General features: G+C 48.7%; 1 protein-coding gene across 5 annotated transcripts in view; it reads left to right on the top strand.

Annotated features, from left to right (window-relative positions):
• Window positions 1-3,251: 3,251 nt before the first annotated feature.
• The window catches only part of BCOR (BCL6 corepressor), a 75,890-nt gene continuing 63,762 nt past the window's right edge, over window positions 3,252-15,379 (top strand). For 3 of the 5 annotated variants that reach the window (XM_054973560.1, XM_054973562.1, XM_054973558.1), the window contains exon 1: window positions 3,252-3,685. The gene's annotated coding sequence lies outside the window, so the exon portion shown is untranslated. Of the gene's footprint in view, window positions 3,686-4,334; window positions 4,398-15,379 lie in introns of those variants that run through there. The other 2 variants (XM_054973563.1, XM_054973559.1) reach the window with 2 other exon arrangements.

Genomic DNA, 15,379 nt, shown 5'->3' with positions numbered 1-15,379 from the left:
CTTGTATGAAACCAAACAGCTTTGCACTTGAGTCCTATGGCCCAAGAACGCCGGCTGTCAGGCTCAAAATCTTGACTGAGTTTTGATTTTCGAAGGGTCTGCAGTTTCCCATTAGTTCGTGTTTCCAATGACTGTCTTTTTAGACTGGGGTCTCACTCACCTATAGGCACTAAGGTGACCAACTTCAGAATTTTTGCAGCAGAATTAATCTATTCAGCCACCAAGTCTAAGTTTTCTGACTCCAAGAAGGAAGCCAAAGCAAAACCAGGACGTTTTAACTAGAGGGGGCGGGTACTAGGGGGGGGGGGTGAAAGAAATATCTACCAGAGGCCTTTTTTCCAGCTGCGTGTCTGTACCTCACGTGTGCTCAGTCTAATAACTTTTAATGTCTAGCCCTAAAATGTCTTTATAAAAAAAATAGCTTTACAACGTAATAGGCCAGGTGTCCTTGTGCTCGTTACCGGAGATTGAAACAACGTGTGTGATAGTTTTCAGATGCATACCTCATAAACTGGGAATAACATACAGCCGCCTTCCCAATATCGGATTTTGAACCTCTGAGGTAAATCTCTCTAAAACATTTGTAATGCACACGCCTCGTTTGATCCCCCCTGCTCCCCCCTCCCACTATTTGCTGCTCAGGACATAGATGATTTTTTTGTCACTGATATCAGCTGGTTTTTAGAAGCTGAAAAGCTTGTGTACCCAGAGTTTTGGGTTACAAATGGCAGATATCTTTCACTTCTGCTTTGAAGAAGAGTAGTTCTACTCCCACCCTCCAATAGGTACAGACGAAAGTAATATTCAACAACATAGGTCTGTGGCCACAAATATGTTTTAAAACAATTTGAAAGACAATCCATTTATAACAACTAGAATTCTCTTTTCCAGTTTCCGAGCGAAAAATCTTAAGAGTTCTTACTTCGCATCTTTAAATGCAAGGCATTCACGTATGTAAAGTAGGAAACTAAGGGGTTCTCATGTGTCGAGTAAGCAAGTAAACAAATAAAATGTTGCTAAGCATTTAAATATTTTCCCTTTTCTCCCACAGATTCCTGGACTTCACGATGAAAAACAGATTGACAATAGGTTTGCTGAAATCCCGCCACTTTGAGATAGGTAGTTACGGGGCATCAGTATCTCAGTGCAATGGGCTAGGCCTGAAGAGCTTGCGAGTGGTTCGGGACTGGAATGAGTATCAGAAGCAGGGCTAAGGAGTGAATTTCCGCTGTAGGCGGGGATAATGATATTCCCTTAATTTTCACCAGGCCGGTGTTATGTTCCCCTCCCCCACGTACTTCTTTTATAGCCCAAATGTACAAGCGTTTCATTAGGTCCCGCTGACTTGATCAAGGCTTCCTGGGAAGCATGGTTAGGACATGGTTAAATAAGCCGTGATAGTTACTCACTTGAGTAAGTAGCAGGGATTGGAGACTTAGCCAGGGATCTTGTTCAATGGCGAATCTTATGATTACAACGGCGCTAAAGAGTGCTACTCTAGTGATAAAGGATTCCTGAAGGAGTGTGGAAACACACGCTTCCTAAAGTATAGTGTTAATCCCGTATCCTGTCTTTGCGGTCAACGCCAGCGCTTGCTGAGGAAGCAATAAGAATTATGCTCTGCGAAAGGAAGAACTGAATGAACAGTCAAGATGGGCGTTGTGAACGCGCCATTTACTAGCTGGCTTGCCGAGTCAAAAGTGGCGCGACCAAAGTAGAAGCGCCTAGATAAGGGCAATCCCCGAGATGCCGAAGTCCGCAGAGATGGCCCGTCAGCCCGATTTTATTGCAGCTCGTTTCACAAGCGACACAAAACCAAACCAAAACACCCGCGTGTCGGTAAACACAGTCTTTAGAAATCAAGGGCAAGGAAATTCTTGCTACTCCGGAAAGTCGCTCTTGAGAAAAGAATGTTTCTACAACAGCCTCTAAAGGCTTGGGGCGAGGAGAAAAAATGCAAGGACGCTCGAAATGAAGGCTGTGACTGGAGAGCTGTAGCTGCTGAGGTGATTGGGGGTGGGGTACGGTCTGAGGAAAAGGACGATTTGAGTGTTCCTAGAAGGCAAACAGCTGGTTTGGAAGGAGGCAAAATTCAGGTTGAGGTGAAAGCTGGACACCCCACACCTGCACTCAGGAAGGGCGGGGGGGCTGGGAAGCCTTTCCCTCCGGGAAAGTGGGAGAGCGCAAAGGAAGGCTGAGAGAAGAAGCTCTACTTCGGGCAATCGGTGCTTCACAATGCAACGCGTTTGTGTGTGGGAGAGAGAGGAGGGGGAGGGGAACAAAGAAGCAGATGGGGGTTGAGGGAGATTCAAATAAAGGAAGATGAAGGTGGGGGAGGGGGATGAACACTTGTGAATTCCCTCACCTGAGGGGGGGAGTATAAGGGCCTGGGCTTCCTTCCCCACCATCACTTCATAAAAGGACTGCGTTCTCAGGGGGGAGACGGGACCCCCCCCCCAATCCCCTTTGAGGTCTGAGTTGGTGAACAGGGCTACGCGTACCACGGAAGGTGCTCTCAAGAGAATAAAAAAGCGGCGGCGGCGGCGGCGGCGGCGGCGGGGGGGGAAGAAGACGAATCTTGAGGTGAGGAATGAGGAACTGGCGCTGGGCTTTGGGGTGGGGTGGGGCGGGGGGAGCACGAGCCACTCCGCGGTGGGCAAGAAGAGAAGGGAGACGGGGAGAGGGGGCGACCGAGGCGGTCTCGCGCCAGTGTCTGGCTGCGCCTGCTGCCGGGGCTTTGACAGCTTGGCGAAGCGGAGGGAGAGGAGCTTTATGGTAATTGCGGTTCTCCACTGGCCTTCTGGGTAGCGAGCGAGCAGGGAGTCTGGCAGGGGGCGGGAGGCTTTCCTTTTCTACCTCGCCTGGTCAAAGGGAGAGCGGAGTCTACCCAGGACGCCCTCGGGCAGGGCGAGGCGAGGCGAGGCGAGGGGGGTGCTTGGACGAGCTGGGTCAGCTTGAGAACAAGCAAGCCCGGGAGGGGAGGGCAGAATCAATTAAGGAGAGTCAGCGTCTGGGAAGGGGGAAAGACCAGCAAAGCAGGCAGCCGAGCGAGGGAGCGAAGCCAAAGCGAAGGCTGGCTCGGAGAGTGCGCAGCGGCCAAGGCTTTGCCGCTGCCTCTCTGCCTGCGCTGGCTGAGGCTCCCTGAGTGCCGAGCCCGCCGGGGGGAGGGGAAGCGAGGAGGGCGGGGAGGAGGGGGGGCGGGAGCGGCGTGCAGCAGACGGAGCCTGGGCTCCCAGCGGCAAGGTGAGGAAGCGCGGCTTTCCCGGAGGATTAAATCCCCAGAGCCAGCTCAGCCACACACACGCACGGAAGCGCCGCCAGGGCACGGGACTCTCCTCCGAAAGGAGCATGTAGGGGCCGCCGCCGGGAGTCCAAGCAGCCACCGCGGCAACATGGCGCTGCCAAAGCGGAGCCGGCGGCCGGCCGGAGGGAGCCTGGCGGGGTGTTGAATCCCGCAGAGGGGAGCGGCAGCAGGCGGTCGGCCGCTCTCCGCCTCCCTTTCTGCCCCACCGGCCCTTCCTGGTTCCGACGCCGGGGTATTCCTGAGCGGAGGCGGCCGCCGCCCTTGGGCTCCGAGATCAGCAAACTTTTCTCGCCCACCACTGGCGGCCTGAAAAGGGACTTTCTACGGCAGCGCCAGACTGAGCGGAGCGTCTGCAGCGGCTTCGCTGGAGCGGAAAGTCAGGTCAGTCTTCTCCCCTTGGAACTTCTCTCCGAGCGGAAACGTCGCGTTGGGCGCTGGCGAGAGGCGCGCTTGTGAGTGTTCGGCGGAAGGTCCGTAGACTTTTTTTGTGGGGACGGGCGAGGCGACATTTTCTCCGCTGAAGCTCTGGGGTGGAGGGAGCAGTGGCGTCGGCAAGGGGTTTGCGCTCAGCGCTGCCAACTGGATCGCCTCGTCCCAGCCGGCGGCCTCTCCTTGTTCGGGAGCCTTGCCAGAATGTCTTTCAACCTGAAGCGAACCGGGTGGAATAGAGGCGAGGGAGAGGTTGGCGAACACAGCGGCCGTCGCCTGGGGGGGCGGGGGTGCTGCTGAGGCTGGCTGGAAGTTTGGAGGCGCTTGGGTCGTGAAACTGGATTGGGGGGGGCGGAGAGAGGAGGCCGGGGGTACTGCCGGTCGCGCTCTGTCTGCTCTAGCAGGAAGGGGGGGGAGCGTTCCGGGCGTCTCTCTCTCGCTCTCTTTTATCTTTCCGATTTGGAAAGGGCTATAAAAGCCCCACCTCTGGCAGCAGCCACTTCTCGGCTCCCAAGGGGAAAGGGGAGAGTGGGCGGAGGGGAGAAGCTCACGGCTGGTCGAAGCAGGAGGGAGTGTTGCTGGAGAGCTGCTTGGCTCGCCCCTTGGGCCCACCGGGTAGCGGGGTTGCAATGCAAACCGGGCAGAGACCGACAACGGGATCGAGGTAAAAGGCTCGGTTGTGCGTGCGGGTCTGTTTCGAAAGGCATCCTTTGAAAGGGACTGCGGAGGCGGTGGGAGGTTTTCTCCCCGGTTGTTTTGAGGCAGCTGGAGGACTCGAGTGGGGGGTTGGAAGAGAGGAAATGGAAAGGGGGAGGGAGAGGCGACGTTCGGGGGCTGGTGGTTCCAGTTCAAAGACTTTGCCTTGCCGTGTGGGGTCTGGCGAGGCAGCCAGGAATTTCACGCGTCCTTTGCACCTTCCTTCTGGCTCCGTGGAGGTTAGGAACTTGCTTCTTAAGACCGGATGGCGGAGGGACCCGCGAGGAAGCTGGTTGGAAAGCCCTCGCCAACTCCGGGGTTGCTGTAGCGCAGCATCTGTGGCACGTAGCTCGTTTGCTCCTGGCGAAGCTAGTCTGGGGGCGAGCTTTTATTTGCCAGGCTTCACTTTCCCTTGCAGGCGACCTCTTGGGTTGACAAAAGCGTGGGGGTGGAGGGTGGGGAGCGGGGAGGCGAGACGAAACCCCCACAATCCTAGTAAAACTGTGACAAAATATGTGCTTGTGTTTTAATGGCCATCGCCTCGGAGCTTATTTCCGCATTAATTTCTCCGAACGAATCCTTCCTCGGCTTTCCGTCTGCTTCGAGGCAGCCCGCAGCTTCGCATTTGTTTTATATGCAAAGGACACCCGGCAGAAGGGCGGTCTGCGCTCGGTCTGGACGCCCATACTGGATCTATCAGGCTTTTCTAAACTTTTCCATGATCATGACTCCCTATGAAACAGGCCTAGGCTGAAGGGCTCCCTAGACCCGGCCCCACCAAGACAATCTGCCAACAAAGATAAGGAACCCGACTTCTCCCCTCCCCCATTAGGTGGGGTGAAGGGCAGCGCCCTTGCGGCGTCTCCCTGGGCCTTCGCAGGCGGAGGCTGCACGCCCGCACCAGTAGTCTCCAGGGGTTTGCATTCAGCTTTGGCAAGGAGGCCACTTTTTGCTCCTGGCTCAACCTTTGCATTCTGTTAACTCTGGAGTCCCGCGTCTGGCTGCTCCTTCGACTTGTCGGTCCCGCATCCTCGCGTAGCTGCAGCTCGGAAAGATTCACTACGAGGCACGGGGGTTACTGAATCGCTTACCCTGTAGTAACTCAAATGAGGCAAGTAGACCAGGAGGGCTGCACTCAATTAGCTGCCCTCCCCCCCAACCCTTGTGGGATATGCTTGAGTTTAGGTGGAGGCCAGAAAGGTTTTGCCGGTTTGTGATATGGCAACCCCCCAATTGCCTTTTGGAGGATTATAAAGCAGATCAGATAGCCCCACCACCACCCAAGCCTGGGCTTTCCGTTTAGTTCGATCAGAGCTCTTTGAATTGTTGTGGCAAACAGGTGACTGGTAGTTAATTAGAAAGTATCCTCGGGATCAATGAGTCGCACAACCGATTAGTCCTTTGGTAGAACTGGCCCTTTCAACTACTTTGCTGTCAGGTAGGGCCAGTTGATGCCAGAGAGCTTTTGGCAGGGGGTGGAATGAATCTATGGGGCGCACGCCTCTTAGGCCGTGATTAAGTTCTCCAGCCTCTGGAAGGCTTAGGGGCTCCTCTCTCCCCTCTCCTGGCCAACCTTCCCCCGAGGGAGCGCAGGCCTTCTTCCAGTGCAGCTGTGAAACGTGAAACGTGTGGTGCGTCTTTGGCGTGCGCCAAAAGGACAGACAAACCCCCATTTGTCGGGCATGAAGGTGGGCTGTTTCGGGGAGCTCTGTATACCCGCTAGCGGCTGGTGCGAGGGACAGTGTTTTCTTTATCTTCCTGGTGATTTCGAAGGTGAGGTGCTGCGGCCAAGAGAAAGGGGAAGGGAGCTTTTTTTCTTGTATTGTTCGCCGACCTATGATAGATCGGTCTAGACAGCCGTTCAGGCTCCCTGCGAGCGAAAGAACCGGAGCCTGAAAAGCAGAGTGGGGGAGACGCAGAGGAAAAGGTCACCGAGAGATTCGGTGCTCCTGAATGTGTGTTGTTAACCCTTCACGGGGCAGAAACCTTGATAGTGCTTAAAAGAATCGGCCAGCACGCCGGACGACTTCGAGGCGGGCGATCAGTCGGCCGCAGCACTCTGGACCTGGAAGAGAGCAGCGGAGGGCACTTTCCCACAATCAGGAACCTCTTTTCCGTGGCAAGTGCCAGATTCTTCCGTTCCCAGAAGTTTCTTCCTCTTTGGGAACTCCGCTGAGCGCGCTTAACCCCGTGTCCTGTTGGTGCAGTGCCAGTCAAGCACAGAGAAGCAGAAGGCGAGCAGGGGGTGGGGGCGGGGGTCTAGCTGGAGAACCACAGAGCGCTATCCTCCCCGAGGGAGGGAGGGAGGGAAGGAGGGACAGCAACAAGGACAAAGCCGAGCGGAGAATTCGGATCCATTCCCACCAAAGACCTCTGGGCAAGCCTCCCCCAGGGCCGAATCAAACTTTGGCTTTCTTAAAGGAGGGAGGAATGGAACTGACTTTAAGTGATTCCGCACACGTTGGATAATGCACTTCCAATCCTCTTTATAGATCATTTGGAATGGATTTTTTTGTGTGCGGAACAAAAAATCCTCCTCAAACGATTGATAAAGTGCATTGAAAGTGCATTATCCAACGTGTGCGGAATCAGCCTTTGTTTCATACGGTCGGGGTCGGCGAGCCTCACCTAGATGTGTTTCATGTACTCCAGGAAAGACGAGCAAACTTACCTAGGGGTGCCTTGAGGCACATTAGACTTGAAAGAAGCATCGGAGACCAAGCGGTGGTTCCGGCTGTGCGACTGCGCGGGCATTTAGGGTTTCCTTTCGGTGCAGGAGAGGCGCAATCGGTGCCTCTGCTGGCCCAGGTTAGGGGTTTCTGACCACCCCTTCCCGTAGGAAAGCTGATTTGCGTCAAATTTGTACGCAGCGCAGATCAGCTCTTTCCTCTTTGTCTGGAGCTCGGGCTCCGGGCGCTCCAGCCATCGCTGGAAAGGTTCCCTGTGAGGAGTCCACGCAGTGCTAGGCAGGCAGCTCGGCAGTTCTTTGCACGTCACATCTAAATACATCGGTAATTAGATGGAAGCACCGCCGGAAATGATAGATTGGCTGCATAGCTAATAGGGACGAGGACAAATAAAGCCTACAGCGTCTCCTCTCCCCTCCCTCCCCCTCCTTCCCTCCCTCCCTCGGATAAGTGGGCCCCTGGAAATCAAGCCCAAGATCTGGAGCGAGAACTGAAATTACATGTCGTCCGTTTTAGGGCTGTAATCAACCACGCAGATGAGAGTCTTGGTCGCTCCCCTGCTGCAAGCAGTTCTTGAACGTGTTTGCTGCATGATTGTGGGAGGAGGGAACTCGGAGTCTTTTAAAAACCCTCTAGGTGTCTGCTGGCTAAATATATACACCTAAGAGAGAGGAAGAGAAGGGGGGAGGGGAGAATCCGATCATCTAATCAAGCCTCAGTACCTGCGGTTGCATGTTGCAAACTTGTACTTAAACCAGTTAAGCGCCCTTGCCGATTTTAAATGGCCTCGCCTCAGGAATGCGATTTAAGTGGCTCGTGGATCGCAGACCTTTTAAGTTCTTGTATTATAAACTCTAGCGCAGATCTCCCCCGGGCCTAGCACCTGGTGCTAAAAGGATAGCTTAAGTCCCACTGAGTTCTGTAGCGAAGGTTTTTATGGAAGTTTTCTTCCAACGAACTGAGGAATTAGGCCCATTTGGCTGTTGCAGGTGGCCCAGTGCCGGAATTTAAATGCACAATGTGGGGGCATCTGTCTTCCTTCATGTAATCTTTGCCATTCTAACCGATCTCGTGTTTTTTTTGTGCGCTGTATTGTGCTTGGCATACGGTTGTCTGTACGAAGGCAAAGGCAGTACGCTGATGAGGCTCATTGGCTTTATTGTAGGTATTATTGGACAAGGACTGCAGTTGGGATTCCTACTTCAATATCTTTTGTAATTCTAATAAACAGCCCGTATTACAGTTGTTGTCACAGGATCTCGACTTCCCTTTATGAACCGGAAGCTAGAGGTGATGAAAGGCTTCTCAAGGGATTTGGGGGAAATGTTTACCTAGGAAATTGTACGGCAGCTAACCACCTTGTTTTCTGCTTAGTGACTTAAATGACCCCAGCTGCAAATACAAGGGAAAGAAGGAAGGCTGGGCTAATTCAGGTATAGGATGGTATGGGAGCTGAATTGCTGAGTGATGACGTAGTAAATTCAGGTTCAAATCCCACAGCAGTCCTGATTTTTCCAGGTTGTCCAAGGCAAGTCAGTGGGTCCTCCGCTCGGCAGCCCCACGAAGTCAGGATAAAATGAGACAATGCTCAACCCTGACCTTGTGAAAGAAGGATGAGATGGAGAAGTTGAAAATAAATGATTTGGCAAGGTAAACTCTTTCAAAATGAAAGATGATGTATCTTGGTGGCGAAGCGTCTGAAGAACTGGTATTCTCATATCTGCCGCCACCTCAACCATTTTCTCTGGGGCTTGGCCCCCTCACAATATGGGGATAATGATCATTGTCTGCCTTACAGTTGAGGTAAGGATTAGAACACAGGGAATTATGAGACGCTAAACATTAGAAGGCCTTATACCAATGCTCCTTGTTTGAATGCTTCAGATACTTATTATTCTGTCCTGAATGCACAGACTAGCTTGAGCTCACCAGAAACCTTCATGGTTAGTACTTGGATGTGAGACCGCCAAGGCAGACCTGGATTGCTATGCAAAAGAAGGTAATGGCAAAACACTTCTGCTGGTCTCTTGCCTTGAAAATTCGTAAGTGGGTGGTGATTTGAGGGCACTTTATTATACACAAACAGAACTGAGTCAGGGACACCTTTACCTAGAATAAGTTCATTGGGCCTTGCCCATATGGAAGGGCACATACTACTCCAGCGTTAATGAGATCTAGCATTTATACAGCACTTTTGAGTGTTCAAAGAGTCAATGTTCCTAGCAGTATCATTCTCTGGGTAGTGTAGAAGGTGTCTGGGCAGGAAGAGTTGTTTGTTTGCCCATGGCCATTTCAGGAGTTCCTACTTGAGCTTAGATTTGAAAGGGGATTTTCCCCTGTCTAGTGTTTTTGCCCAACAGAAGCAACTAGGTGGGTTGGAAGTTTGTCCTACATAAACGATTTTTTGTAGCTGGGGCTCCAAATTAGTTTCAGTTTAAGAACCTTTTCAGCTGAGCAGTAGTTTAAGCCGAAGAGGGCATCCTTTTTTTAAAAAAAAAAAAACAAGCCATAGTTATTTGGCAAATGGGCCTGGCTTTGCTTTGAGGGTGCTAACTGGTCGGGCCCTTCGTGTTCTGCGCCTGCTGCCTAGTAGCTGGTGGCTTCCTTTGTACGGAGGATCACACTCCCGGTCACGTTTAGCCTTCCATTTCCAGGCAGGCCTCCCAAAGAGCAATGCTCAAGATCATCAGCAGAGCCTCTGGGCTTTGGCAGGCTGCGCTAGATTGTTAAAAATAAGCGCCGGCGGAAGAAGGAAAGGAGGAGTGGGCTCTTCTCTCCCTCTCCCCCAGCAATCTAGCCACTTAAATAGATCAAGCAGATTCTTTCCAGAGAGCCAGACTAACCTCGTTTTACTACGGGAGGGGGCGCGCGGATGAGCCCTGCCTCTGAGCGTGAAGCGGAGGCCTCCTTTGCAGATAGGGGAAGTTCCCATACCCGCCAGCCGGCCTGGCTGCGTTTAATCCTTGTGTCCTTTCCCCCAGCAAGGCTGATAAGAGAGAATTACGCTGGATCGACCTCTCTTCCTCGGCTCTGTTCAGCTGTCGGGCCCTGAACCTTTAGCAAGCTGCTCGGGCGATCTTTCCAGGCAGAAGTTAATGAATGTTTCACAAGGGTTGCTCTGGCATGTGCGGTGCCTCTCTTAATGGATGAGCTGACTTACCAGCAGAAAGCAAGGAGGCCACCAACTCGCAGGAGCTGCTCCCCCCCACCCCAGAAAATTACTTTATTTGGTGGAAAGAGCTTCGTTTTTCTTATTTGCGGGATACTTCAGCATGAGCCCCCTTCCTTCGTCTTCTTTTTAAATCTACTAACAAAACTCACCAAGGAGAAAGTTATGCATCTAGTTCTTGCTTTCATGTATTGGTAAGCCAGGCTAAAATAATGACAGTGGTAGTAACTCTTTTTTGGAAGGGGGAGGGTATACTCACACATATAACACGCACACTTTGTCCCTTAGACCAAGATTCGGGTTCAATAGCACCTTAGAGACCAACTTGATTTCCAGGGTGTGGGCTTTGGAGAGTCAGAGCTTCCCTAGTCTGAAATCTAGTTGGTCTCTAAGGTGCTACTGGACCTGAATCTTGTTGTTCTGCTATAGACCAAGACGGCTACCCACCTGAAACTATCTTGTCCGTAATATCTGATGCTGTGCAGTGTGGAGAGAGATATAAGAAGGCCGCTTAGAAGACGATTCTTTGACAGCATGAAATATAATTTTATGATTCGCAAGACAGTTTCCAGTATAATCTCATTATGCACCACAGGCTCCCGGTGTTTTTGTAGAAGGCGGACAATGATCAATTTACATTGACCTGGGGCTGGGCTAGCTTTTAGATGGTAATTGCCATATTGATTTGTATGCAAAAAAAGGAGACCTGCTAAAATTAAACACCGGAAGCTAAATTAAACTAAATTTAATGTCTAGGTGCAAATGGAAAAGACCTGCTAAACTTTTGGTTTTGTTAGACTTTTATTTGTAGAACTGTGAAACTTGGAGGGAAAGAGAGATGGATTTTATCGCTTTGAGCATTCGACTACAAGCTCCAAAAAGCGGGAGTTGAAATTTTCAAGGATTCCACTGTGAACGTCCAGTTCTTGAAAGAGTTTGCTGTTCTGTAGGGAACTGCAGTCACATCTTCTCCTTTTTTATGGTCAAAGAAAGTGTTGAACTGAAAGCTTTCTCTTTTCCTGAAGACAAGGACAAGGTTTTGATTTGATATGGCAATTAAAGCAGAAAATACAGAACTCAACTGCAACAGCCGCTTCCCTGGAAACTGGCTGAACCGAGAGTTGAGTGTAGTCAGCGGACCGTTAGGAAAGGGGGTGGGTTGCCGTTCCGCTCTGCGGCACATCTCCTTAGAGGAAGGCATTCGGTGCACTTTGTACTGCCTTAATTTAGTAGCAGTAGGGGAGTTGGGGAAAGAGAGATCCACTTCCTGGTTCTTAGCAAATTTCTAGAACTCTCCTGCAAAAGGTGCCCCTGGCCATAATCTGGGACCATTCTTTCCCGCAATGCTTTCTGTGCAGTGCATTCCAACCCAATGCATGTCTATTCAGTGGCGTTTCCTTCAAAATAAGTGTGGGTAGGACTGCAGCCTTCTTGGCTTTTTGTCCCCCATGTGGATTTAAGGATTACAGTCCTGCACAGTCGTGTGATGGAAACTCTATGGAAGACATTGGGACTGGATTCAGAACAAACGTTGGGGTGAAGGTATTTTCCTGGCTACAAAGGCCACACATCTCATCATAAGCACACTGTATGAAAACAGAGTTTATTTCCAAGTAGTCTGTGTGAACTGCAGTATTAAACCTCAGTAAGTTGATTTTTACTCCTTTCAGCTTAAAATGTCCTGCTACAGCAGTACAGTAAGGCTTACTAAGAAGCAAGGTCCTCTATTCAAGTAGACCTACTCCCAAATAAGTGTGCCTAGTAGTTCAGTCTTTTAGTATGATCACATGCTCATTTAGAAATAAGTAGTTAGAATTTAGCAAAAGAGTACTCAAAGCATTTTAATTTCAGAAGGAATGGATTTTTCTTTTCAGTGTTCTACCCAAGATCACAGTGCCAGTGTTCAGAAGTAAAATCTGAATGTCTGCCAGCCTAAATATAATTGCCATTGCAATCAGCAGTTCACTCAAGACTGACGGCTCTTAGGACTGGAACCTCTTGAAAGTTACAGAAAGTAGATTCGTAGCTTTCAGTCTGGCTTTACTTTGTGCCTATTTTGGAAGGGAGTTGGAAACAAGCAGATGTTTATTTTTATACTTCCAGGTTGTGCTTTCCATCAAAGAGTGAATTGCATCCTAAGATTATCTTTTTTAGGCTTTGAAGAAGATATCACTGGTTAAATAAAATGGGGAAAGAACTGAATGCTTTGGAAATAAACTTTTTTGTAGATAGAATCATATTCACAATCCTAAGAACATTCCTTAAAATAAGTCCCATTAAAACCCCAGGGGCTTCCTACTAGGGACATTTATTTGGGATGGAGTTAGATGATAGCCGAGATACAGGCGTTTTAGTACCCTGAAGGTGCCACTGGAGATCTTTAATCAGTAACAGGATGATAGTGTACAACTCATCATGCATAGATATAGAGCCACATTTTTTAAAGTGTCACTGGCAAGTTTAGACAGAAAAGTCCTGGAGTTTGTTTGATATGATTATAATTTGGGCTACCAAACACGGTGTGCATGATTTCTAATGATATATTACAAAAGGCTTGCTGGATCATACAATGAATCCAATATCACCAACACGGGCCTGCCTGATACCTTAGGAGGTATACAGGCATAGCAGGATGGCAACAGCCTCCTGAATCGGAAGTCCCCAGGATCTACTGTTCAGAAGTAAACTGCCTTTAAACACTGAGGTTCTAGCTGTCATCATGACTAACAACTGGGGCTGAACCACTGATACTGACTGCCAGTAGGTTCAGAACTATTTCACATCACTCACCCCACAGAAAAGCTTAGAAGGCTTTTTAAAGGGGGGGGGGTTAAAGAAATGTATGCAGGGATACATACATTTCTCTAATGTAATTTGCATACTTTCCTTAAGTCTAAAAGGCACCTCAACTTTTCTAAGGTTGTGAATATTGTGAAATAATTAGTATTGTGTTTTAACCTTGGAGAAAGGGAGAAAAGAGAGAGCTTAGGTGCGTCAAAGAACAATTACTATTTGGGGAGCATTGGAAAAAACTTACCTAGAAAAATATTTCATATTAGGGCCTATTGTTGAGGCATTATGATACTAGTAGTTTTATTATTAACTATTTCCTGCTATTAATCTGTCTGCAACAACCCTAAATTCCACTGTCACAGCCAATTCAGACTCCCATCTGCATCATCTGCTTTATATTTCACCATCCTGAATAAGGTAGGTATCAAATGCGAAGTTGGCTACAAAAGCGTTTAACTGCTGATTCCTGAACATTTATAAAATCAAATAGAAGTGGATCCCAGTGCAGTTCCTTGGGGCACCCCATTGTGTATCTCTCTAGTCCCTGCTTCCTGCTTTTTCCTCCACCACTTTCTTGTCCATAAAACGATCCATCCTCTTAATCTCATTCCAAGTGTGTTTAGGAGTTTTTGGTGAGAGGAAAACTTTTTGGATGACCAGATATGTCTACAAGACCACTCCTGTTAATTTGCTTGACAGACTAACAGCACATTCCTAAACCCAGTTATACTCTTCTAAATCCACTGGGTTTAGAAGAGTATAACTCCTTAGGATTGCATTGTTAATTTTCAAACGTTGTTGATGCAGGAATGTCCCTTGAAAGAAGCCATACTAATTTGTTATTAGCAAGGTTTATACTTCCATGGACTTTCAACCAGTTAAGGGAGATAGATGTTAGGCTTACAAATCTAGAATGTCCCAGATCATTTTTTTATTCCTTTTGTTTTGGTTTAAAGTCCAGCATAAGTACCACTGTAGTGGTTAGCATGTTGGACTAGGACCTAAGAGACCTGGATTCAAATTCCCGTTAGTCATGCATCTTAATGTGTGACCTTGGGCCACTCTCTTTCAGCCAAACCTACCCCAGAGGTTTGTTGTGAAGATAAACTTGGAGGATTTGGAACCATGTACACTGACGTAAGCTCAGTGCAATATTTAGCAATATATAGCATTTTCACATTTGAGTTCTTTAAATAACTGTTGGAAGAAAGCTTGCAGTGAGCTGATATTGTTCAACAGAAATAATGGTTCAGATTTGGGTATCTCCCCAACATCTAAGACTAGTATGAGTCCACTTAGTCTGCATTCCTATGTCATTTACTTTGAAGTAAGATCAATTGAATTCAGCAGGATTTACTTTTGACCAAAAAAGCATAACAGTAGTGCTTCAGTGCAATTTCTCTGTCCTGCTTCCATACCTTTGCAATCTAGAGCTGTAATCATATGTGTACTTACTTATTGGGGGCAAAGTCTCTTTGAACTTGGTGGGACTTAATTCTGACCTTTTTTCTTTTTTAAAGATCTATTGCCTCTTGAACTGACTTGGTGCTGTAGATGCTTTAAACTAATTTCTTGTTTGTTTGTATGCCTTTTGTAACTCCCCCCCCTCAAATTTCTTCCTTGATACCCTTATCTATATATTTATTTTGACAGGCCTTGTTTTTGTTTTCCACATTTTGGTAGCACTCCTATCATCTTCCCAAATGAAGTTTCCCTCCAGCCTTTATGACGTTGTTTAACCATGCTGGCATTTAACCTTTTCTTTCCATTTCTAACCTATGGTGAGCACGGACAAGACTTGGCATGTAGATTGTAGTTGTATTATATTTGTGTGCACTAGAGTAACAAGGCTCACCACACCCATGTATGCACGCACCATATACTGTTAACTAAATTTGGTTCTGGACTGTTTCCTACCACAGGGAGAGCAGAGTCCTGTGTATATTTACTTCTGAGTAAACATGATAGGTTCTGGTGCCCACTCTCCTAGGGTCACACAGTTCTGATTAAACATTCATGTGACTAGCTGCCAACTTGCAGTTGTACTTTGCTTGGGCCATCTTGTCAGATCCATGTGGCCACTGGCTTTCATCTATATGGAAATCAACTCTGAAATAAGCTGCTGCGGTTACAATCTGTATGCTACTTTTGCAGGAGAAATTCCATAGCCCACTAGAGAACCTGTTCCATAGCAGAATACTTGAGTGCCTCTAGCATTCCCAAACGTGAAATCAGAGAGAAACAGAAGCCAATGGAAAACAAATAAACCAATTCTGTGTTTGCTAAATAAAGACAAAACTG

The sequence above is a fragment of the Eublepharis macularius genome, chromosome 3 (assembly GCF_028583425.1).
Source record: "Eublepharis macularius isolate TG4126 chromosome 3, MPM_Emac_v1.0, whole genome shotgun sequence".
Classification (NCBI taxonomy): domain Eukaryota; kingdom Metazoa; phylum Chordata; class Lepidosauria; order Squamata; family Eublepharidae; genus Eublepharis; species Eublepharis macularius.
Note: the sequence above shows the minus strand (reverse complement) of the source record. Positions and strands in the feature narration are given on the sequence as shown.